The sequence below is a fragment of the Meriones unguiculatus genome, chromosome 14 (assembly GCF_030254825.1).
Source record: "Meriones unguiculatus strain TT.TT164.6M chromosome 14, Bangor_MerUng_6.1, whole genome shotgun sequence".
NCBI lineage: Eukaryota > Metazoa > Chordata > Mammalia > Rodentia > Muridae > Meriones > Meriones unguiculatus.
Genome location: NC_083361.1, coordinates 68128111 through 68153148, shown reverse-complemented (window position 1 = coordinate 68153148; position 25038 = coordinate 68128111). Strand labels below are relative to the sequence as shown.

Genomic DNA, 25038 nt, shown 5'->3' with positions numbered 1-25038 from the left:
GTTGCTACGAGTTCCGGGTCAGCCCTGTGTATGTATGTACCAGGTTTCAGGCCAGCTAGGGCTAAGTTGCAAGACTGTTTCAGAACCAAATCATCGACAAAATCCTACGTGTATCTAAAGTAACACCTGGGCGCCGTGGCGCACGCCTGGAATCCCAGCACTTGGGAGGCAGAGGCAGGTGAATATCAGTTCAAAGCCAGCCTGGTCTACAGAGTGAGTCCAGGAAAGCCAAGGCTACACAGAGAAACCCTGTCTCAGAAAATGGAGGAGGAGGGGGAGGTGGTAACAGGGTTGGAGAGATGTGGAGAGAAGGCTCAGGGGTGAGTGCTTGCTGCTCATTCATGAGGACTGGAATTCACACCCCAGAGCCCATGTAACACCAGACCTGAGGGATCTGCCACCTTTCTTTGTCCTCTGCAAGCTCACAGAAGTGGGCACGGAAACAGTCAGACAGGCAGACACACACAAATGGAATAAACCTTTAAAGCAAGGAAAAATAGGCACATCATATTGATATGAGAATGCATATCTTTAAGACTTTCTTTTAGGTGTGTATGTGTGTTTCTCATTCTAGGGGAATGCTCTATCATTGACCTACAATCCCAGATCTCACCTTAGACTTTTACAAAGACGAATGTGATCGTTTTAACTTCTCTTACTTTTTCTGGAATCCCCCAGATTTATCTCTCCTACTTAAGTACTTTATTCAAAACTAGCTGTAGTGTGAATCTGTGTGTGGTAAGCCTTCTTAGGCTTGCTATGCATGATGGGATTCTTTTTTAAAGTCATGGTCTCACAGTTGAATGAAAGTTCAACTGGATGTGAAATTCTAGGTTTTAAAATTCTCTCTGTTCGATTGTTTGAAAATGAGGCTCCATTGTCTTTTTGTCTACATTACTGCAACTGAAGGATCGACAGAAACACAGTCTTTGTTCCTTCAGTTCACCCTGCTCTTTATTCGCAGGGCTGAAGATTGGCAATCTGTTCTTTCTTCTTTCTTTTAGCTGTGTGTGTGCGCGCGCGCGCATTGTGTGTGCATGTGCCCAAGCATGCGTGTGTGGAGGCCGGGCGTATCAACTTCTCTTCTCTTGCTGCCCTATTGTTTGGGACAGGCTCTCTCGTGAACCTGGAGCTCACTGTTTTAGCTACCCTGTCTGGGGATCAGCCTTTCTCCCAGCCTTCAGCTCTGGGGTTATACACGGGTGCTGCCATGTCTGGCTTTTACCTTGGTGTTGAGGATCCAAACTCATGTTTACAAAAAAAAAAAAAAAAAATACCTTACACCCTGAGCCATCTCCTCAGCCCAAATCTGTTTTGTTTTTCCCTTCTTGTTGGTGCTGCTCTTAAAAAGAAAAAAAAAAAGAAAAGTTTTAATTAAAAAAAATTGCAGGCTGGAGAGATGGCTCAGTGGTTAAGAGCACTGGCTGCTCTTCCAGAGGTTCTGAGTTCAATTCCCAGTAATCACATGCTAGCTCACAACCCATCCATAATGAAGTATGATTCCCTCTTCTGGAGTGCATGGAAACAGAGCACTCGTGTAGATAAAATAAACAAATCTTAAATACTTTATTTTTTAAATTGCATTTATGTGTAGCTGGGTGTGGCAGCCCCTACCTTTAATCCCAGCACTCAGTAGGCAGAGGCAGGCAGATCTTTGTAAGCTTGAGGCCAGTCCAGTCTGCAGAGAGAGTTCCAGGACATCTAGGGCTATAGAGAAAAACCCTGTCTCAAAAAAAAAAAAAGTACTTGTGTGTGCGTTTGTCTGCATGTACGATAGGTGTGTGCAGGTTACCAAGGGGCCAGAAGATGGTACTGGGTCCCCTGCCACTGGAGTTACAGGCAGTTATGAGCTGCCAGATGTAAGTGCTTAGACGGGAACCCAGATCCTCTGTAACAATGACCAGTGCTCTTAGTGGCTAAAGCATTTCTCCAGCCCCTGCTACCGATACTCTTAAATTACACTGTTATTAGCAGGCAAAGGGGCATGTGCTTATAACGCTAGCTACTTGGGAAGCTGAGGCAGGGGGATCACTTGAGGGCATGGGTTCAAAACCACACCGGGCAACACTTAAGTCACTCTTAGTCTCAGTGGTCCTTAGTTTCTCTCGCTGTCTTTCTCTGTATCTCTCTCTGTCTTTCTCTCTGTCTCTGTTTCTGTTGTTTGTTTCGGAAAAGATCTTAACATATCCCAGACTGGCCTCAAACTCAAATGTAACAAAGGATGACCTTGAACTGACCTTTCTGTCTCCATTTTCCAGGTGTTGGGATTATAAGCATGAGCCTTCCTGTCTGACTAAACCTTATCTCTTAAAGAAATCTTTCCTCACTGTTATTTCTCAGTGATGGTTTTCTTTGTTTCTCTCTCTCTTTTACTGATTTTTTCTATTTTTAAAAAATTGTATTAGATTTATTTATATATTTGTTTTACATCTTGATTACAGCCTTCCTTTCTCATCCCCCTTCCCCCTTCTCTTCTCCTTAGAAAAGGGGAGCCCCCCGGAAACAAACTCACCCCAGCACATGAAGTCCTATCAGGACTAAGCACATCCTCTTCCCCTGAGGTCAGACAAGGCAGCCCAGCTAGGGGAAAGGGATCCAAAAGCAGGCAACAGAGTCCATGTCAGAGGCAGCCCCTGATCCACTTGCTGGGAACCCACATAAAAACCAAGCTGCCCATCAGTTACCTATGTGTCCTGGGCCCAGATCCAGTCCATGCATGCTCTTTGCTTGGTGCTTCCGTCTCTGTGAACCCCTACAGGCCTAGATTAGTTAACTCTGTAGGCCTCCTTGAGTAGTTCTTGTTCACTCTGAGACCTTCTTTTCTCCCCCGACCCTTCCACAGAACTCCCCAAACTCCACCTAATGTTTGGCTGTGGGTCTCAGCATCAGTTTCGATCTGCTGCTGGGTGGGGTCTCTCAGAGGACAGTTAGGCTGGGCTCCTATTTGCAAGCAGAGCAGAGCATCATTAGTGTCAGGGGTTGGCTCTCTCTTATGGGGTATCTCTATTCTTTGGCTTTTATGGACTATGTCCATCTGAAATCTGCCATTTCTGTTTAATTCTAGTGAATTTATCTTCAATTGTTTTTTTTTTTTTTAATTATACCTCCCCTATTTTAGGAACTTCATGGATTATTTTTTTTCCTCTTTGACTATATTTTATTTTTTTTTAATTTTAGTTTTTATTAATTACAATTTATTCACTTTGTATCACCCCTGTAGCTCCCTCCCTCTTACCCTCCCCCTTCTCCACCCATTCCCCTCCCCCAGTCCACTGATAGGGGAGGTCTTCCTCCACTTCCTTCTGATCCTAGTCTATCGAGGTCTCATCAGGAGTGGCTGCATTGTCTTCCTCTGTGTCCTGGTAGGGCTGTTCTTCTCTCAGGGGGAGGTGATCAAAGAGCAGGTCTATCAGTTCCTGTCAGAGACAGTCCCTGTTCCCATTACTATGGAACCCACTTGGACACTGAACTGCCATGGGCTACATCTATGCAGGGGTTCTAGGTTATCTCCATGAATTGTCCTTAGTTGGAGTATCAGTCTCAGAAAAGACCCCTGTGCCCAGATTTTTTGGTTCTGTTGCTCTCCTTGTGGAGCTCCTGTCCTCTCCAGGTCTTACTATTTCCCACTTCTTTCATAAAATTTGCGGCACTCTGCTCAAAGGTTGGCCATAAGTTTCAGCATCTGCTTTGATACCCTGCAGGGTAGAGCCTTTCAGAGGCCCTCTGTGGCAGGCTCCTGTCCTGTTCCCTGTTTTCTCCCTCTTCTGATGTCCATCCTCTTTGCCTTTCTGAATGGGGATTGAGCATCTTAGCCAGATTAGTTTCTTTAGGTGTATAGATTTTAGTATTTTTATCCTATACTATATGTATAATATCTACTTATGGGTGAGTATATACCCTGTGTGTCTTTCTGCTTCTGGGATACCTCACTCAGGATGATCTTTTCCAGTTCCCACCATTTACCTGCAAATTTCTTGATTTCCTTGTTTTTTTTTATTGCTGAGTAATATTCCATTGTGTAGATGTACCATTTCTGTATCCATTACTCAACTGAGGGGCATCTGGGCTGTTTCTAACATCTGGCTATTACAAATAAAACTGCTACAAACATGGTTGAGCAAATGTCCTTATTGTGTACTTGAGCATGTTTTAGATATATGCCTAGGAGTGGTATAACTGGATCTTGGGGAAGCGCTATTACTAATTGTCTGAGAAAGTGCCAGATTGCTTTCTAGAGTGGTTGTACAAGTTTACATTCCCACCAGCAATGGAGGAGGGGTCCCTTTTCTCCACATCCTCTCCAGCATGTGTTGTCACTTGAGTTTTTTTTTTTAAGATTTTTATTTATTTATTTTATGCATTTATATTAGTGCTCTATCTGCATGTGCACCTGCATACTAGAAGAGAGCAGTTGAGGGTATAGATGGTTGTAAGCCACCATGTGGTTGCTGGGAATTGAACTCAGGACCTCTGGAAGAGGAGACAGTGCTCTTAACCCCTGAGCCATCTCTCCAGCCCCGCCACTTGAGTTTTTTATCTTAGCCATTCTGATGGGTGTAAGGTGAAATCTCAGGGTCATTTTGATTTGCATTTTATTTCTTTTTTAATGGAAGTGATAATGATATCTGCCTGAAGACCCACAACCTTGTGCTGGGACCTGTGAAGACAGTATTTTACATGCAAAGAGGAATTAAGGTGCTAGTTAACTGACCTTAAATAAGAGTATCCTGGGCTGGTGGCAATGATAGCTCAAACCTTTAACCCCAGCACTCAAGAGACAGAGGCAGGCAGAGCTCTGTGAGTTCAAGGTCAGCCTGGGCTACAGATTGAGTTCCATGACGGCCAGGGCTAAACAAAGAAAAACTGTATTGAAAAACAAAACAAAACAAAGAGTATCTTGAATTCTTCATTCTCCAGATGGAAACAATGCAGGAAGTGAAATGCCTTTAAGTGTTTAAGAGGGAAGTAGGTACTTGACAGGGTTGTTACACACTTTACACACCTGTAGTTCAAGTGCCTGGGTGGTAGGGCAGAAAAACCAGGAGTTCAGGGTCATCTTTGGCTACAAAGAGAGTTTGAAGCCACTGTGGGTTACATGAGACTGTCTCAAACATATGTGGAACTAGAGAGATGGCTGGGAGGTTGGGAGTGTGTATTCTTGGCGAGAGGACTCAAGTGAAATTCTTACCACCCACATGGTGGTCCGCACCCCTCTGTAACCCCAGATCCAGGGGATCCCATGTCCTCTCTGATCTCCGAGGACACCAAACACGCATGTGGTGCACACACATATGCAGGCAAAACACTCACACATAAAACAAAATTAATAAAGAACAATTTAAAATAAATACAAAGGGTTGGCCACATGGTTCACCCGCCTCTAGACCCACATGGTCGAAGGAAAAACTGACTCCCACAGTTGTCCTCTGACCCCTACATTTCCACTACGGTATGACACAGGCACTATGGTGCACACCCACATGAACTAAATAAATAACTCCGAGGGCCTAGAGAGATGGCCCAGCGGTTAGGAACATTGGCTGTTCTTGCAGAGGGCCCAGGTTCAATTCCCATGGTAGCTCACAACTCTCTGTAACTCCAGTCCCAGGAGACCCAACACCCTCTTGTGGCCTCTGAGGGCACTACACTCACACACACACACACACACACACACACACACTTAAAAATAATTTTAAAAAGTTTAAATAATGTAATTTTGAAGCAAAAAAGAGAGAGAAAAGAAGGAAAGAAAGGGAGCAGCGCAAGGTGTTGGAATGGTGGATATGATATTTTGTGGTAACTTGTGCCAACAAAAAATTTGAAGAAATGAAGATTCTGTTTTGTTTTTGCTTTTTTCTAAATGCTTTATTCTTGTAAGCCACGGTTTTCTTTCGTTTCCTGCCAGGCGATGACCTGACCAAGTTTTCCTTGTTTAAGCTATTTTCCTTCACTAATGGTTTACAAGACACGCATCCCCATCTTTGTTACTTTCACCTTTCATCAGTGAGTACCGTGCACCTGGTTCGGGAATGGCGCTTTCTGCCCATGTCTTCTGTGAGAAATCGCGGCCCCTGTCCCGCTGCCGCCACCTCCTGGAAACCACACCCACCCTTTTGGTCGATTCTTCTCACATCTATTCATCTACCCCTAGACGCGCAAGGATGCTACTTCTTCAAGTTTTCATCTGTAATATGGTTTTCTATAGTGCTGGTTTTCCACTGTAGAAGTCAAAGACTGAGCTCTTCCACCACACACACACACACACACACACACACACACACACACACACAGACACAGCCTCCCCGTTCCCACCAGCTGTTGGAGAATAATTGGGAAAGTTTGGCATGCCTGCACACAGGGATGTTATTTAGCCAAGATGACGCATGGACATAGAACCAAAAGGCAACTGCTAGGAATCCAGCCAGGACTCTAATGAGGATAAAAAGGAAACCTCTTTGAAATGGACACTGGTTGATCTTGTCAGTAGGGTTAACAGGAGAAGAGAAGGCATTGGGGATGCGGCTCCATTGGTAGAATGCTTGCCTAGCGCCTAGCGTGCCCGAGGTAATCTGGCCTATAAGTACAAGTCAGACCTGTGATCTGCTTCGAGCACTGGAGCTCAGAGGGGAATGAGCACGAGGAGGCAGCATTCACTGGCGTCTGCTGTAGGATCTGCCCATTGCAGATCGCTACGTTTCCCTGTAGAGTGCCTGCTCCGATAACTCTCTCATGCGGCTCTTGGATGGTGCCTGGGTTACTTTTCAAGTTGTTGTGATAATCTCCTTTGGGGAGAGCAACTCGTGGCAGGAAAGACTTTTCTTGGCTCACAGTCTGAAGGTTCAGCCCATCACAGCAGGGAAGCGGAAATGGCAGGAGTTTGAAGTGGCTGGCTACATTGCATCCGAAGGTGGAGAATCACGAATGTCTGTACTCATCTCATTCCCTCCTTCTACAGGGGAGGATTCCGGCCCAGGAAATGGTGCCACCCGCAGTGGGCAGGTCTTCCCATCTCAATTAACCCAATCCAGATTATCCCTCATAGGCCTGCCCAGAGGACCACCCCCGGGGGGATGACAGATCTCATTAGCTTGACAATTGAGAGTCACCACACAGGAGGTGAAACTACTTAGTTTGAATTTACGTTCTGAAAGTGCTTGTTTTGTCCTCCCGGTTGACTGGCAGTACAGATGGAGATAAAATTCCGGGCTTATAAAGTTCTTTCTTCTGCTTCAGGATTTCACCATTATTATCTAGTATCCTATGTTGGAAAAAAAAAATAGCTAGAGGAGCGGTACAGTGTGTGTGTGTGTGTGTGTGTGTGTGTGTGTGTGTGTGTGTGTGTAGGGGAGTGTTTGCCCAGCAAGCATAAGAAACCCGGAATGACACCCAGTACCAGAGGAGGTGGCCAAAGCTGAGGTTAGTAGCTGGCTGTGGGAGTGCATGTCTGTAATCCCAGCCCTCTACAAAGATAGGAGTCCAAGGTCATCCTGAGGTGCACAACAAGGCTAGCCTGGGGTACTTGAGACCCTGTTTCAACAGCCAAACCAAACCAAACCAAACAAAGCAACAAAAGGCTAAAGTCAATGCGGTTCCTCTAAGTGTAGAGGTCAGAGGACAATCTTTAGGGTTAGGTCTTTCTACGTAGGCCCAGGGACCAAACTTCAGGCTTTGTGGCGGGCACCTTCCACCAAGGAGCCGGTTGCATGGTCCTGACTTCTAGCTTCAGTATTAAATATCACCATACAGTAATTAAATATAGACCATCTATTTGTTTTCCTTCTTCCTTTTCATAATTGACAAGTAAAAACTGTACATATTTATGGTGATCAGCCTGATGTTTAGATGTATGCTTGTGCCTCAGAGTGGGGAGATCAAGCTGATTAACACGTGCCTTCGTGAGAACCTTAGACCCCGCCCTCCACGGTTTGCAAGCACACAGCACTCAGCTATGGGCATGCTGCTCTCTCAACCTCTTGAATTCCATCCTCCATCTTGCTTTGTAGACCAGGCTGGCCTCGAACTCACAGCAATCCACCTGGCTCCCTGAGTGCAGGGATTAGAGGCGTGCCTGGCTGTTTTTTTTTTTTTTTTTTTTTTTTGGGGGGGGTTGTTTGTTGTTTTTTTAAGTAGAGCCTTTTTAGAACTTCTCTGCCAATGTCACGGTGCCAAGTCCCACCTTCCAGCACTTAAAATAGAAATTAACAAGCGGGGTATGGCGGCACACACCTGTAATCCCAGCACTCAGGGAGGCAGAGACAGGCTGATCTCTATGAGTTCAAGGCCAGCCTGTTCTACAAATTGAGTCCAGGACAGCCAAGGATACACAGAGAAACCCTGCCTCAAAAAACCAAAAACCGGAAAACCTTTTTCAGGTATCTTAGGGTTTCTGTTGCTGTGAACAGACACTCTTATAGAAGAAAGCATTTAGTTGGGGTGGGATTACAGTTTACAGGTTTAGTCCATTATCATCAGAGCGGGTAGCATGGTGGCATGCAGGCAGACATGGTGCTGGAGAGGTAGCCAAGGGGTCTACACCTGGATTCATCAGGCAGCAGGAAGAGAGAGACACTGGGCCTGGCTTGAGCTTCTGAAACCTTAAAGCCTGGTCCCAGTGACATACTTCCTCCAACAAGGCACTTCTCTTAATAGTGACACTCTGTATAAACCTTTGGGGCTATTTGCATTCAAAGCACCACACCAGGGGTTAGAGAGATGGTTCTTTTGCTAAGAAACAGTGGCTGCTGAGCTGGGTGTGGTGGTGCAGGCCTGTAATCCTAGCACTTGGGGAGGCAGAGGTAGGTGTGTAGCTGTGAGTTCAAAGCTAGCCTCATCTGGGACAGCCAAGGCTACACAGAGAAACCCTGTCTTGAAAAAGCAAAACAACAGACAAACAAACAAACAAAAAGAACGCTGGCTGCTCTTCTGAGGAAGCAAGTTTGGTGGCCAGCCTCCATGTCCAACAGCTCACAGCTGCCTATAAATCCAGTTTCAGGAAACCTAACACCTTCTTTTGGTGTCTGTGGGCACTCACACATTTGTGGCATACACTCACACAGACACATACAAAGAAAAAAATAAATTAAGTTAAAAAGAAATTTACAAAAGAAAATCTTTTTTTTTTTTCTTCAGCAAAAGCAATGTAGTAAGATTTATATCTCAGAAAGCATCACTCTCTCCAAGCACGTGACCTCTCAAGGTGACTTGAAGTACCACCCGCCTCGAGGCAGGCAGCAGGAGAGGCGTGTGAAGGAGAAAACTTAAGACTCACTCAAATCCATCATGTCCAAGGTTTCCATCTCCTTGGAATTGGCATGTGTCCTACAGTCAATACTGCTGACTCTAGTTGTTGGTTAGAGAGCAGCTATGATTGGCAGCTATTGTCTGCACATAAGCAAATGGGGCCTGGACACATTCTATCACTGACTGCCATAAGGCTTTAGAAAGTAGTGCATTGGGGAGGGCAGTGGCATGGCTCATCCGGTAAAACACACACACACACACACACACACACACACACGCACACGCACACGCACACGCACACGCACGCACGCAAAATGCTCCCTGTGCAAGCCTGATGCTCTGGGTTCAGTCTCCAGAGTTCATCACCCTCCGTGGAAGGCGAGAACCGATTCTTGAAAGCTGTCCTGTGACCTCCACACACACACTGTGGCGTGCGGTGGGCTCGCAGCCCCGGCCTCTGGGTCTCAGACACGTATATACGCAGACAACGACAATCCATTAAATACATTTTTTTAAAGGTTATGAGGCGTACAGCGGAATAGCTTGCAGAGTGCACGCCAACAGCTTGGAAGAGAATTCTGGAGGCTGCGGTGGAGCGTTGGGTTAAGAGGTTCCTTCCTGTGTCAACGACGCTCCGAACGCGCAGGCGCTCACAACGAGGAGGAAGAGCGGTCATAACCAACTCTGAGCTGAAAAGGAATTCAGAAAGAAATTAGCCTCCGCACCAGGCTGTTCTATAAGAAAGTTTTGGTAACAACTGTCAATTTGTTTCCCTTTTTACCTATGCACAAGAGTGACGGGTGATAAAAATATATGCTTAAGTAAGTCTAAAAAAAGAGCCTCTCAGTACGGTTTAACCAAAATCCTAAATAAGAACTTATTGTTCATGGCTTCGTTGGCAGCTTGGTTTTCATCCATAGAAAGACCGAAAATAGGAGCGCAGCTCCCCGATGATAGAGGCGGCTTGGGTGACGTGGGACGTGATGGGAGGAGAGAATGGAGAAGCCGGAGTACTCAGCAGCGACAGCCAGCAGGAGCGTGAAGCAAGACAGCAGCCTTGTCCAGAGAGTTTTCCTCACTTCCTTAGCCTTCTAACAAACCCACAGGAGATGGAGGGAGTCAGTCACGCCCAGAGTGGAGAGGATGGTCCTTGTGGTAGAGCTGGGGGAGGTGGGGAGATGCAAGATGGAAGTGAAGAGGGCCAGTCAGGAGATGCTGCCGTGAAGAGGTTGGGTCTAAGGCTGCCTCCAAGAATGCCCTGCCCCTCTCTGGAATGTTCTTGCTAACGTAGATGGAGAAAGGCCTCACCTGTAGGCCCTTATCCTGAAACTCTGTGATGGCAGCAGAGATGGCGGACATCCTGATGTAGTGGGCTGTAATGTTTCCTTAGATCCCTGAACAAGCTCTCCCTCCAAGAGCCGGACTTTCTTTGCCACCCTGTCCCTGGGATCTCAGAAGCTACTTTCCCCCTCCCCCTTTTTGAGACAGGGTTTTTCTGTGTAGCCCTGGACATCCATCCTGGAGCTCACTCTGTAGACCAGGCTAGCCTCAAACTCAGAACTCAGAGATCCGCCTGCCTTTGCCTACCAATTACTGAGGTTAAAGGCCTACACCACCAATACCTGGCTGTAACCAGCTGCTTTTAATTTTAAAATAAGGGAATCCACCCCCCCCCCAAAAAAAATCCCCAAAACCTGAAACAGAGCAGGCGAAGAGGCTCAGCAGGTAGAACACGTAGGGGCATGCCTGGCGAGTTCGAGCCTCAGCGTCCACATGGTAATGAGAGAGGAGAGACCCCTGCTAGCGGTCCCCCGACCTCCACACGTGCTATCGCACACAGGCATGCGCATGCGCACGCACACCCCCCATTATTAAAAATAAGTGAGAATAATTTAAAATCAATTAAAATTTAAAAGAGAGTAAACTTTAAGGTAAAAAAAAAAATTTCCATTTATAATTACGTTTTAGTTGTACAGTTAGAAATAAATATGGATGCATTCGGTGGTTTCATTTATATATTTAAAAATAGATTCTAGAAAAGTCATCAAACATAAAACAACTGTTATTTTGAATGGACTGTGTACCTGGGTACTTTTCATTCTTTTAGAGTTTGTTTCCATTCCCTTCCCCTCCCCCGCTTCCCCAGTATCTGGTCGGTGACTTGTGAGTCCTGGGGAGTCCTCACCAGGCCAACCCTCTAACGTCAGTCAGTCCTCAAAGCCGAGGTAATACATTGGCTTCCCCATGGCAGTCCAGCGGCCCCTGTGTCTTTTACGAGTGTGTCAGCAAGGAGTTCTCCATTCAGATCAGCTTCCACACTGGCGGCTCCGGGAGAAACCTGCTTCTGACATTCTAATCCTCGGAGATTAGATTACTTCTTGATCCTCAAGAGGTAGATGTACTTCTTCATGGGGCACAAAAGAAATAGAGTCCACTTGTGACCAGATGCCCAAGCAGACATACGGACAACAGCTACCCCATCGGCAGAACAGGGGAACCAGCGGGAGGCTCCTGAGACATGCCCAGGATTCACACAGCTCACTCTGTTCTGCCACTGCCTGGGGCAGGGGTTCCCTCACACTGAGAAACACTACAAGGACAACTAGGTTCTATGCTCAGTGCCTTGCAGGGGTCCTCAGGATCTGCGCTTAAGGAGCTAGGCCAGTCAGGCGCCTCTGGAAGAAACAACAGTTGCACTTGGAGGAACTGTGCTCAGCAGGCAGTCTTCGGTTTCAAGAAGAAAGAAGTTTAACCCTTTTCTGGAAAGAGAAATTACTCTTTAGGTCTCTGGGGGCAGCAGGAATGGCTGAGTGAGAGGGGACCCAGCTAGAGAGAGCATGGAGAGAGGACCGGACAAGCATGGAAAAACTTTAGAGATTCCTGGCCTCAGATGGTTGACAAGCCTCTGTCCCTTCCACTCTGTCCTAAGCGACGGGAAACCAACATATGACGGCCTAAAGTCCCAAAGACCCCGATTGTCAATCCAAGGGCTCTGATTGGTCCAGAATAGATGTGCCTGGAAAAAACTAGTGCAGGAAGAAATTTCAAGATCAAATGGACGAATGCAGGGAACTTAAAACGCTGTTGGTTATTGGAATATCACATTGAACAACAAAAATCAGACGGTGTGGCGCTGCTGACAATGGGTCAGAGTGAAAACCTGGGGAGGGACTCGGCAGTGGTAGCACAGGCCTTTAATCCCACCAGAGGCAGAGGCTGTCGGATCTCTGAGTTCAAGGCCACGCCGGCTTACAGAGTTAGTTCCTGGACAGCCCGGGCTACCCAGAGAAACCCTGTTTTGAAAACCCAAACCCAAAATCTAAAACGTAGGGATAGACTGTCAAGATGGCTTGGCAAGGAGAGGCGCTTGCCACCGAGGCTGATGATCTGAGTCTCTTTTTCCTTTGTGTAAACTCATAGGCATTCAATGATTGAAGCAAGGATATCAAAACAGGCCAACGATCCTTCAGCAAGCTTTAGCATCGCTCACTCACATGAATAAATTATGCAGGGAGCAGAGGAGCCCATTCCCCCCCCCATCTTCATCAACAATGAGCTTTATGAGTTTTTAAATCCTTCCCCCCCCAAAAAAAATCCTATCTCTCTGAGGTTGTAAATTACATTGCTCTGATTATAAGATGAGATGGTGTATTAAGATGTTTTCATAGTTTAAAAAATTAACTAGATTTTAATTGAAAAAGGAATTCATACACATGGCAAAAATATCAAATGGCATAAAAAAAACCTGTTCTTCGACACACAAGTTTTCTTCCCACCCTGGAGCCTGGGTCCCTGGGGCAACCACCATCTCCAGTGTCTTGTTTCTCCTTCTAGAACATTACATACATAAGCAATCACACACACAAAACACACGCATGTTTGTGTGTTTGCTTGTGTGTGTGTGTGTGTGTGTGTGTGTGTGTGTGTGTGTAGGCCAGAGGACAACCTGAAGGGTCATCCTCAGGAACGTTGTTCATTAGCCAAATAGATGAGTTTCAGGTCCAGTAAGAGACTCTCTAAAAAGGTGAAAAGCGAGTGAGGAGAGATAGTCAACATCGGCCTTTGCCTTCTTGTTTTGTTTTGTTTTTTTGGAGACAAGGTCTCACTATGGTCGCCTTGGCTGTCCTCTAACTCACTCTGTAGACCAGGCTGGCCTTGAACTCAGAGATCCCTCTGCCTCTACCTCCCAAGTGCTGGGATTAAAGGTGTATGCCCACTTCTCCCAGCTCAACCTCTGGCTTTTACATACATGCACATAGACACACTTATATTGACAACTATACAGGATACACACCCTCATACACATAAATTTTGTTTAAAGATCTCTCTCTCTCTCTCTCTCTCTCTCTCTCTCGTGTGTGTGTGTGTGTGTGTGTGTGTGTGTGTGTGTGTGCTTCCGAGTGCAGGTGCCCAAGATGGTTAAAAGAGAACATCAGATGCCCTGGAGTCGGAGTTCCAGGCCGCTGTGAGCTCCTTGACATAGGTGCTGGTAACCAAACACAGGTTCTCTGCAAGAGCTAACGGAATCTTGCTCTCTGATCCATCCCTCCAAGTTCTGAAGCAAGTTCTGTGCAGGCTCCTGCCCACATCTGACCTACACTGCCTTCCTCAGCAGCACCTGCTTTCTGGCCACAGTCACCACCACACCCCTGCTCTCCACTCCGAGAAGTTGTTTGCCCCTCCCCCACTCCATCACCGCTTCCCCCACCCCCCTAGAAGTCTTTCCTTACCTTCTGTTCTAAAGCAGCCCCCCATCCCACTCAACACCTTGGGGTCACGTTCCTTGCTTGCTTTGTTTCCTGTATAACCCTTACCAGGCTGTCAGTTTATGACCTCATGGGTCTGAAACGAATGAGCGAACGCTAGATTGACGCATTGGATCTCCTGGGGCTAGACCTTGAGATGGTAGTGAGCTGTCTTGTGGATGGTGTAAATTGAACCTAAATCCCTCTGGAAGGGCAGTCAGTGTTCGTAACTACTGGGCCGCCTCTCAAGCGCCTTGACAGAGGGTCTTGAAGTGTAGCTCAGTATGGACTGAAGTTTACCCCGGAGCTCAGGCGGGCCTTAAACTTGTGATCTTCCTGCCTAGTTCTCCCAATTGCTTGGCTTACCGGCAAGCACCACCTGGCCCAACTTTTTCTTTCATTTTAGGTTTCTCTATGTAGCCTGGGCTTCCCTGGAACTCACTGTGCAGGCCAGTCTGGCACTGAATTTATAGTAATCTTCCTGTTGTAGCCTGTGCAGTGCTGAGATTATGTACCACAAGGCCCAGCTTCACAGCATTTCTTTTAATGGTTATTTTGTGATGTGTTTAGCCAGTCTCTGGTGGACGGGCACTGGGGTTACTTTAACATTTTGCTATTTCAAACAATGCTTATATACGTATCATCTCCTGCAGAACTATTTCTGTCCCTGGAAATGAAAGAGTTGCTGTGTCACATGACTTATGTGTTTACAGCTTAACAAACATTACTTAGTATCCCTTTGGAAAGTCAGATCGATTCAAACATGCATTTTTCACTTAGAAAAGCACAGGACTGTCTGTTTATTTTTGCTGTAACTAAATCTGTATTAGCAAGTCATTTGATCTTTACCAAACTGGGGAGAAATGGGTGAAAGCTAAAATCTGACTTCACACAGGCAAATGAGAATGTAAATGGCTATCGGGGGTGCTGGAGAGATGGCCTAGAGGCTCAGAGCACTGATTGGTCTTCCAGAGGTTCTGAGTTCAATCTGAGCAACAGCATCTAAAATGAGATCTGGTGCCCTGTTCTTGTATGCAGGCCAGACCCTGTATTCATACTAAATAAATACATCTTTAAAAAAATGTTCTGTCTCATTGGGTGCAGTGAACACCTGTTATCCCAGTATTCAGAAGGCTGGAACAGGAGGGTCACGAGTTCAGGGGCAATTTGGACTACATCGAGAAAGCTTGTCTTTAAAAAATGAGGGAGAAATTCTGGGTGTGGTGATACAGAACAATCACAGGGTTTGGGAGGCAGAGGCAGGTGGGTCTTTGAAGTCCAGTCTGGTCTACCTAGTAAGGTTCCAGGCTAGCCAGGGTTACACAGTGAGATCCTGTCTCAAAAAGAAAAAACAAGTAAGCTAGGTGCCTATGATCCCAGCACTCAGGGAGGCAGAGGCAGGCAGATCTCCATGTGTTTGAGGACAGCCTGGTCTACAAAGTGAGTCCAGGACAGCCAAGGCTACACAGAGAAACCTTGTCTCTAAAAACCATAAAAAGAAAGAAAGAAAGAAAGAAAGAAAGAAAGAAGGAAAGGAAGGAAGGAAGGAAAGAAAGAAAGAAAGAAAGAAAGAAAGAAAGAAAGAAAGAAAAAGAAAAATAATGACTGAGAATGTAGCTCAGTTGACAAGAGTATTTGCAGAGCCCTGGGCAGCCCCAGTAGGTCATAAAAGAGGCTTTGTGGTATAGGCCCATAACCTTAGCACTTAAGAAGAGACAGAAATAGCAGAAACTAAAGCCATCTTCAGCCACATGATGAGTTTGAAGCCAATATGGGATACCTGGGAACTTCTCTATGAAAGAATGAGAGATTTTACTCATAGAGAAGGAGAGATGGCTCAGTAAATAACAGCACTTACTGTAGAAGCAGGAGGACTTGAGTTCAAATCCCAAGCACCCGTGTGAAAAGCTGGGTGTGGCAGTATATGCCTCTGTGTGTGTGTGTGTGTGTGTGTGTGTGTGTGTGTGTGTGTGTGTGAATACTGGGGTTCACTTGCTGGGTACTGCCCTGGCCCTAGGTTTAGTGAGAGACTATATCAAGGGAATAAGGCAGAGAGAATGATAGAGCAGAATGCCTGATGTTGTCCTCCTACAGAGGGCACAGAGCCTGGTGTGCAGGCACACTGACACACACACACATACATACATACACACACTGCACAAATTTAGCAGGCATGTGTATCCACAGTATTTGGGAAGTTGAGGCAGGAGGAATCCTATAAATTCGAAGTCAGCCTATGCTACACAGTAAGTATCAAACCAGCCAAGAAAAACAAGACCTTGTCTAAACACAGCACAACAAAACAAAAGACAAAACAAAGCAAATAGGATAAGGACCAAGGCTCTGGCTTAGCGGTAGAGCTCTTGCTGATGTGTCAGAAGGGGTCTGGGTTTGATCTCCAGCACCATGTAAAGCAGGAGTGGCATCATGTACCTGGACTCTAAGTGCGGAGGCAGGAGGATCAGAAGTTCAAGGTCATCCTTAACTATCCGGAGTTTGAGGCCAGAGTGGGCTAGAAACTTTGTCTCAAAAAGACCCAAACACCTAACCAACCAAACCCCTCTGGAGAGAAAGTTCCCTGGTTAAGCACATACTGCTCTTGCAGGAGACTGGAGTTTGGTTCCTAGTGTCCTCATGGGGTGACTCAGATCAGGCTGAATATTCAGGGTGTCTGATGTCCTCTTCTGGCCTCTAAGGGTAGGTATACACACACACACACACACACACACACACACATAAACAAATATATATATAAATATATATATATATATATATATTTGTTTAGAAAAGCTATTCCATGTTTAAACTACTAGACTCTCTCCCAACCCATATGCTTTCTTCTGAAATTCTTTATAATTATTTTGCCTTTTTTTTTTTCTTTAAGGGAGTACCATTGTCCTTACACTCATTGGCCTGACTGATGAAGAATTTGCTTGTTGGCTTCCACCAGCCCTCTGTGACAGGTGTGCTGTGACAGCTGGGATTGCATGTCTCCACAATGTTTGATGAGACCTGCACGTCATGGTCTTGTAAAATTTTGAGTTGACTCTTTACCTCACAGGTATCAAGTCAAGGGGCCACGGACGCCTTGGAAATGGAACAAGTAACCTGTTGCATGTCACATGGGAAAGGGGCCCTTAAAGGTGCTTCAGCTTCTCCAGACGATGGATTATGTCTGAAAACTCACTTGGCTTTGGAAATACATAAAGGACATTAACTTTTCTTTAAAAACTAAAGCTTGGGGGCTGGAGAGTGGTCAGTGGTTAAGAGAGTTCACTGTTCTTGTAGAGGACTAGGATTTCGTTCCCAGCACGCACATCACACAACTCACAGGCTGTAACTCCAGCTCCAGCGGACCTGGAACCCTCTTCTGGCCTCCACTGGCACTGAACACACTTGACATAGCTGATCACGGATGAACACACATACGCAAAATTAAAATATTAGCTGGGTGTGGTGGAACACAGGTATAATCTCAGCACTCGGGAGGCAGAGGCAGGCAGATCTCTGTGAGTTTGAGGCCAGCCTGGTCTACAAAGTGAGTCCAGGACAGCCAGGGCTATCTTGAAAAACAAAAACAAAAACAAAACAACAATAAAAATAAATAAATAAAATATTTTTACAGATATATTTTTTATTTATATGTACGCGTATGTGTCTGTGTGAGTTTGAGTGAAGGTCACATGTGTGCAGGTATCATCAGAGGCCAGAAGAGGGAATCAGATCTTTTGGAGCCAGAGTCACAGACAGTTGTGAGCTGTCCATGAGTGTTGAGAACTGAACTCTGGTCTTCTGGAATAGCAGCAAGGTCTTAACTGCTTAGATGTCTCGACAGCCCCATAACTTCTCATTTTAGTGGCATCAGTCTCTTATTTTCTTGGCTATAAAGATTTTGGTTGTTAATTTTTTTTTCAAAGTAGGGTTTCTCTGTATAGTCTTGGCTATCATGGAACTGACTCTGTAGACCAGGCTGGCCTCAGACTCAGAAATCTGCTTGTCTCTGCCTCCTGAGTACTGGGACTAAAGGTGTGCGCCACAACTGACTTTGTTTATCAATCAATTAATTAATTAATTAATTAATTAATTAATTAATTTTGATTTGCAGTATCTCATGGATCCCAGGTTGGCTTTGAACTCACTATCGCTGAGGATGACTTTTAACTCTTGATCCTCCTGCCTTTGCCTCCCAAGTGCTGAGATCACAGGAGTGCACCACCATGAATGGCTTGGTTTTCCAATGTTCCTAACTGCCTGCAATGTCCTCAGCCATCAGTGATTCATTCCATCTACCTAGCCCACCAGGTAAGGGTTCTACCAGGGCCTGGCATCCTGGTCCAGATGCCTCATTCCATGACAGCAAATACTCTCACCAGTCCCAAAGGGCAGCTCAAAGAGATTTGCCCTACCTTATGGCCTCTGAACAAGGTAGGTAGGGGCATCACCTCAGGTCTCATCAAGTAGATCCACTGTGGCGTTCCTCTGTTGGAGTCTCATAACCACTTCCTCAAGGCAGCATCAGAGGAGCTCTGAAAGTTCACATTGAAGTCTTCATGCTGTAGGATTTTGGGTTTGGCCACCCTTTGCCTCCTGCCTGGGAGGGTGGGTGGGATGCCCTTCATGTTCTCAAGTGCGGTAGTCCAGGCAAGGCTGCTCCTTTGGCAGCTCTGTGGCCCTCACCACCATGTGCCGACGTTACTCTCATCATGGCTTCTGGACACCAAGGTTAGCTGTTAGCTATTCTGAGGATGACATTTTACTCTTCCTTTACTTTTCTCTCTCTCTCTCTCTCTCTCTCTCTCTCTCTCTCTCTCTCTCTTTTCCCTCAAGGTTCCGTGTCCATACGAAAAGCTGACTCGTGGGCTCCTGAGGTGGCTCAAGTGGTGGCGTGCCTGTAGAGCATGCACCACGCCCTGGGTTTTATCCCCAGGATCCCATCAACCGGGAGATGCAGACCTACCCCAAATCCTAGAACTAGGGTGGTGGAGGCAGCAGCTTCAAAAGTTCAAGGCCATCCTCAGAGACACTGAGTTTGAGACCAGCAGGGGCTACAAGAGACCCTGCCTCAGAAAATGAAATGGAACAAGAAGCTGGCTCACTGCCATTTCTCCCCGTGATCATGGTCTCATCAAACAGTGGTTGCTATTTCCCAGTCTGAGCATCGCACACCAATTAGCAGGTGAAAACCTTAACATAGTTTATTGTATTTTTTGTTTTAAGATGTATTCCCAACCACGTGGTGGTGGTGGAGATGGTGGTGCACACCTCTAATCCCAGCACTTAGGAGGCAGAGGCAGGCAGATCTCTGTGAGTTCAAGACCAGCATGTTCTACAGAGCCAGGGCAAACAGAGAAACCCTGTTTTGAAAAAAATAAAACAACAACAACAAAAATATGTATATCCCTGACTGGCATGGTGCTCACCATTCTGGCAGGGCGGTCTTGAGCTCAGGGCAATCCTCCTGCCTCAGTCTTCTAAGTGCTGGCTTTGGGATGGCACCCTTGACCTCTAGCTGTTATTATTTTAGAGACAGTATTGTGAAGCTATTGCCTCTGAATTCAAAAATTCCCTCTGGGGCAGGGAAGGAGCTTCTCGCACTCAAGAAGCTAATGAAATGTATAGGGCTCAGGAAGCCAGGAAAGTTCCAGGTTTCCCAAGGCTCCTCCACAAGCTTGTATCAGCAGTCAGCAACTGCTGAGAGGAGAGTCCGTGCTGGAGCTGACTGCAAACGGGCAGGATACTCCAGGGACACAGTGTCACCCATGCTGGAGTGGGCTTCTCAGAGATGTAGTCATTTTGAGTCATCCATGCTCCTGTAGGTAAGCCCTCACCCACACTCCTGCAAATAATTCCAATAAACAAATTCACCAAGTTAGGATTAGATGGAATCTCTTTTTGGGGTCTCTTTGGTGACCCACAGGCAGCAGGAAGAGAGTCAGCCACTGGGCCTGTCTTGAACTTCTGAAACCTCAAAGCCCACCCCCAGCGACGTACTTCGTTCAGTAAGACCACGCCCACTCCCACAAGGCCACATATCCTAACCCTTTCAATAAACGCCAGTCCCTATGAGTTTATGGGGGTTATTTTCATTCAAACTACCGCACTTCCGAAGCCTTCTGGGTAGCTGGTCTGCACACCTGACATTTTTATGCCACTTCATGCCTAGGGTTATTGCCACTGACTCACCACTAGGAATAGTGTTCCTGATGACAATCATAACAGGAAGCGGACGCAGTTTTACAGTCCTCTTTTGAGAGTTTTCTTTCCCGGGACTCTCTTGGAACAACTCTCTCAAGGAAAAAGTGGGGTGTGACGACCATGAGTTGAGACGGATGGCGTTGTTTCTTTGTGAAGTCAGTTGGTCACCGCAGAGAGTACGACAGGCCCGGAGGAACAGGAGGCCGAGAGACATCGAAGTGACATTAAGCGTTGCCTGATCCAAGGGGCATGATAGATTTTCTCTCCGAAGCAGGCCTCCTCCATTTGCATTTATTGATGGACTGTTGATGGATGGGTCTGGCCCTCCTTCTGGCATCTTATTTCATGTTAGGTTCGCTCTCTCTCTTGACTGCTTCCTTTGTTTTCTCTCTTTTGCTCCGTGGTCTGCATGTGTGTTTTCTCCAGGCTATTTCACTGCATTGGTGGCAATTTAGTATGCCATTTTTTTTTTCTGGAACCACCAGACAAACCGTCAGTGTGAGATGTGTCAGGCGTGCTAAGCTGTGACCTGATGCATGAATGCGCGCCTGTGCGCTTTACTGTTTTGCTCTGAACAGGGATCTTGACAAAGCCTATATTCTTCAGGGAAGGTGTGGGGGTAGGGTGGGGGCGGGGGAGATTGGTGTGTTGTAATTACATGCATTGCTTTAGGAAAAAAAAAATTCCTGAGAGAATTTCGATTTTTGACTAGGGTTAATGAAAAACAAATCTTTCATTTACGATTTTACCTGCATGCTGACTGGAAGAAATTTGCACACACTAGCTTCTGGGTCTTTTTTTTTTTTTTTAAGTTAAAAAAAGATTTATTTATTTTTATGTGTGTGAGCGTTTGCTCACATGTCTATCTGTGTACCATGTACAGTCAGTGGTACCCACAGAGGCCAGAAGAGAGTGTTAGATCCCTTGGAATTAAAATTAGAGACAGTTGTAAGCTTCCATATGGGTTCTGGGAATCAAACCTGAGTCCTCTGGATTAACAGCCAGTGCTCGTAACCACTGAGCCATCTCTTCAGTTCCTGTTGTTTTGTAAAGTAGGATCTCACTCTGTAGCCCAGGCTATCCAGCGCACTATGTAGCCCAAGCTGGCTTTGGAACTGTAGAAATACTTGTGTCTCAGCCTCCCAAGTCTGGAATGACAGGCATGTGCCATCATGCTCTGCTCGCATTCTGGCTTTCTGCTTTCATTCGTTGTTCTTGGTCAGTTATATACATCTTGTTCCGTTCACTCTTCTTGGTCAGTTATTCAATCTCAGGACCAGAATACTAGGACAGTTCTCTCCTGTGATTTCTCCTTGCTCTGTGACCTCTGCTCTGCTCTTTGGTTTGCTTTGTGTCTTGCACAGAGTACAGTAGGGTGTCCCTGTCTAAGACAATTCGCTATGACTCTATGAGACGAAGGATGAAAGACAGACCACATTGTCAATTCCACTAACCCTCGTATCAATGTGGCCTCACCTCGTCTCATCCCTTCATCACCTGACTTGAGCCAAAGGAGAATCATGGGTGAGAAAGAAATAGTCATCTTCACTGATTGAAGCAAAACTGCCTTATCTATGAAAGATTTGACAAAAGCATATGCTAGGGCTGGGGCTGTAGCTCATTTGGTTGACAGCTTGCCTAGCATGCTCAAAGCCTTGAGTTCCGTTTCCAGCCTTTCACAGACTGGGTGAGATAGCACCTGCCTATAACCCCAGCACCATTCAGAAGGTAGCAGCAGGAGACCAGAAGTTCCAGGCCATCCTTGGCTACATAGCAACTTCAAAGCCAGCCTAGAATACATAATATTGTATTAAAACAAATATTGTCTTAAAACAGTAACAGCAACGGAAGCAAAAGACCAGACCAAAACAAACAAACAATAAAACACTAGAAGAGGAGGAGGAGGAGGAAGAAGAAAATGAAAAAGAAGATGAAGGGGAGGAGGAGAAAGAAGAGGAAGAAGAAGAGGAGGAGCAATCATCGCTTTTAACCCAGCTCTTAGGAGGCAGAGGCAGGCCTTTGAGTCTGAGGCCACCCTGGTCTATATAAGGAGTTCCAGGACAACAAAGACTACACACACACACACACACACACACACACACACTCACACACACACACACAAAGAAAACAAGCCCTGTCTCAAAAAAAAAAAAAAATAAGAAAGAAAGAAAGAAAAAGAAAAAGGAAAAGGTTCTTCTTCCTCTGTGGTTTGTGCTCTGCAGGTCATGCTGATGGCTGGGAGTTGTACATTCTGGAGATGTAAGGTTAGGGCAGTTGACCAACATGTGAAGTCCTAAGGTCAATACCCAGCAAAGGAGAAATAAAAGTAAATCCATACTTTCTGAAACGGTAGCCACTGCCCAGAACCAGCCGATGCAGTGAGGCACTTATGAAAGTTCTTGCTGCACTCCTGACAGCCCGAATTAATATCTGAAGCCCTGGTAAAGCTGCGAGGAGAGAACTCATTCCACAGAGTTGTCCTCTGACCCACATCCTCATCCGTCATTATATACACAAAATAGTAGTTCTTTTAAAAAAAAGATCCACTTTATTCCTTTCTAAAAATGATTTTATTATTTACTTTTGTTTTATATGCATTGGCATTTTGCCTGCATGTATGTCTGTGTGAGAGTGTCAAATCCCCTGGAACTGGAGTTACAGACAGTTCTGAACTGTCATGTGGGTGCTGAGAATTGAACCCAACTCCTGTGGAAGAGCAGCCAGTGCTCTTAACCACTGAGCCATTATTCCAGCCCCAATATTCACTTCCATTCTTAAGTTTGTTGTGCATGGGAAAAGGTCACCTAGAGCTATAGCTACAGGGGTCTGATGTCCGTTCTGGAAATCAAGCTTGGGTACTCTGCAAAAACAGGGCATGGTCTTAACTGATGAGCCATCTCTCCAGCCACAATAGTAATTAAAAGATTTATTTTGTAATGTGTCTGATTGCCTGGTATGGTGGCATACACCTTTAATCCCAGCACTCAAGAGGCAGAGGCAGGTGGATCTCTATGAGTTCCAGGCCAGCATGGTCTACATAGTAAGTTACAGGCTGGACAAAACTACATAGCAGGACCCTGACTTGAACAAAACAATAAAAACAAACAAAAAATCCCACCAACCAACCAACCAAAAACCAAAACAAACAAAAATTAGAAACTACCACCAACAAAAACAAACACTCCCCCCCCAAATATATGACTAGTGGCTGAGAAAGTGAATTTAAATGTGCATATTTACTTTTAAAAATTATTATTGTTTGAGGATTTTGAGACAGAGTCTCATAATGTAGCTCTGCTAGCCTGGTACCCTGTATGGCCCAAGCTGGCCTTAAAATCTAAGCAATTTTCCTAAATTCCTCTGTCTCCCAAGTCTTGGGATTACAGGTATGAGCCTCAATCATCAGCAATGATATCACTTTCGATGTTATTTAGATTTTATTATCTATGATTTAGGCTAGGTGTGTAGCTCAGTGGTTGTCTGGCATGCACAAACACCCTGGGTTCTATTTTCAGCACTGTTAAAATACAATTTAAGTAGCCACCACAGAGGACTGTGCAAATGCAGAGGCACTGTGAAGAGTCAATGACCCAGGTAGGGGAGGCCAGTCAGGTGCTCTGAGGAGTCTAGGACTTTAGAGAGGAGACAGAAGGACACTCCTGCCTCCTGGGAAATACGCAGAGCTGCCTGACAGGCCAGAGACGGGCTGGGGCTGACCACTCCCAGGCACTGTGACTAGAGCCCATTACATTTTTAGAGATCCACAGAACTAGTTCTGAAGCTGGGGATGTGTTCAGTCGGGAAGACCGTTTGCCTAATGTGCATGACGTCCTGGATTGAACCCCCAGTATCAAATAATTCAGGTGCGGTGGTGGCCCACACCTGCAATCCCAGCTCATGGGAGGAATTGTAAGGAGGGGGGGGTTAAAGTCATTCCACACTATATAGCAAGTTCGAGGCCAGCCTGTGATATATAAAATGATGTCTTAAAAAAAAAAAAAGATTTATGCTTTGCTAAAGGAGGAAGGACCCTTAAAAACAATGTGACAGAGACCACCACAATGTGTGGGAGAGAGCACTTCCCACGCTGACCCCTCACCCTGGACTCTCCCGGTATCTCTATTGTTGCTGCAGCCGGGACGCACCTGGCACACTAGAATGCGGCCACCTGCGCCAGGGTTTGGTACAAAGGAGCCAATAAAACAAGACGACTTCCCAATGATTTCCAGGTCAGAGGAGACTCCCGGGTGCAGGCTGCGAATAAAAGGCTTGCAGACACTCTGGAGCAGAGGGCACTGAGGGGCTGGAGAAGCGATCGATCGGGATCTGTGAGAGGCGGGAGGGAGAGTAGTGGTAGGTCCCCGAGACGAGGAGAGGGCGAGTTCCATCTTTACCAACCACCGGATGCTGACTTTTATCTCTAAGCGCGGGCCTGGAAAGGTTGAGGAACTTGCCGCGCTCACGCTGCCGATTCAGGGTTCCTCTGCAGCAGATCTGACATCCATCCCCACTCCTTCACGCATCCCTGGAACTCCCTAGGCCTCTGCGGGACCACGGGAGGGCCGAAGGGGCAGCGTCTATGCAGACCACTCTGTCGTTCCTGGAGGCCGTTTCCTCTTCTCCCTTCCTGCTCCCTGAGAAAATACTCTCCCAGAACCCACGATCTACAATTCCTGACCTTCCACTGCCGCTTTTTTGTACATTGATGACGGGGGTCTCTGCGGAGTACAGATGAGTCCCGAACTCTCTACCTTTTTGTCTTAGACTACGAGGACGCGAAGGACAGTCATTTGGAAAGCTCCCTGCCGGTGCGCGAGGTCTGACCGTCAGGAAGGAGGCTCGGCCCCTTTAAGTCCCG

At 46.2% G+C, this 25038-nt stretch overlaps 1 long non-coding RNA gene across 1 annotated transcript; it reads right to left on the bottom strand.

Annotated features, from left to right (window-relative positions):
* Window positions 1–9734: 9734 nt before the first annotated feature.
* LOC132647243 (uncharacterized) lies at window positions 9735–24477 on the bottom strand. The gene is made up of 2 exons (XR_009585597.1): window positions 24326–24477; window positions 9735–9929 (listed from the first exon to the last, which is right to left on the bottom strand). It is a non-coding gene; the product is annotated as an uncharacterized LOC132647243 (long non-coding RNA).
* Between the last annotated feature and the right edge of the window lie 561 nt (window positions 24478–25038).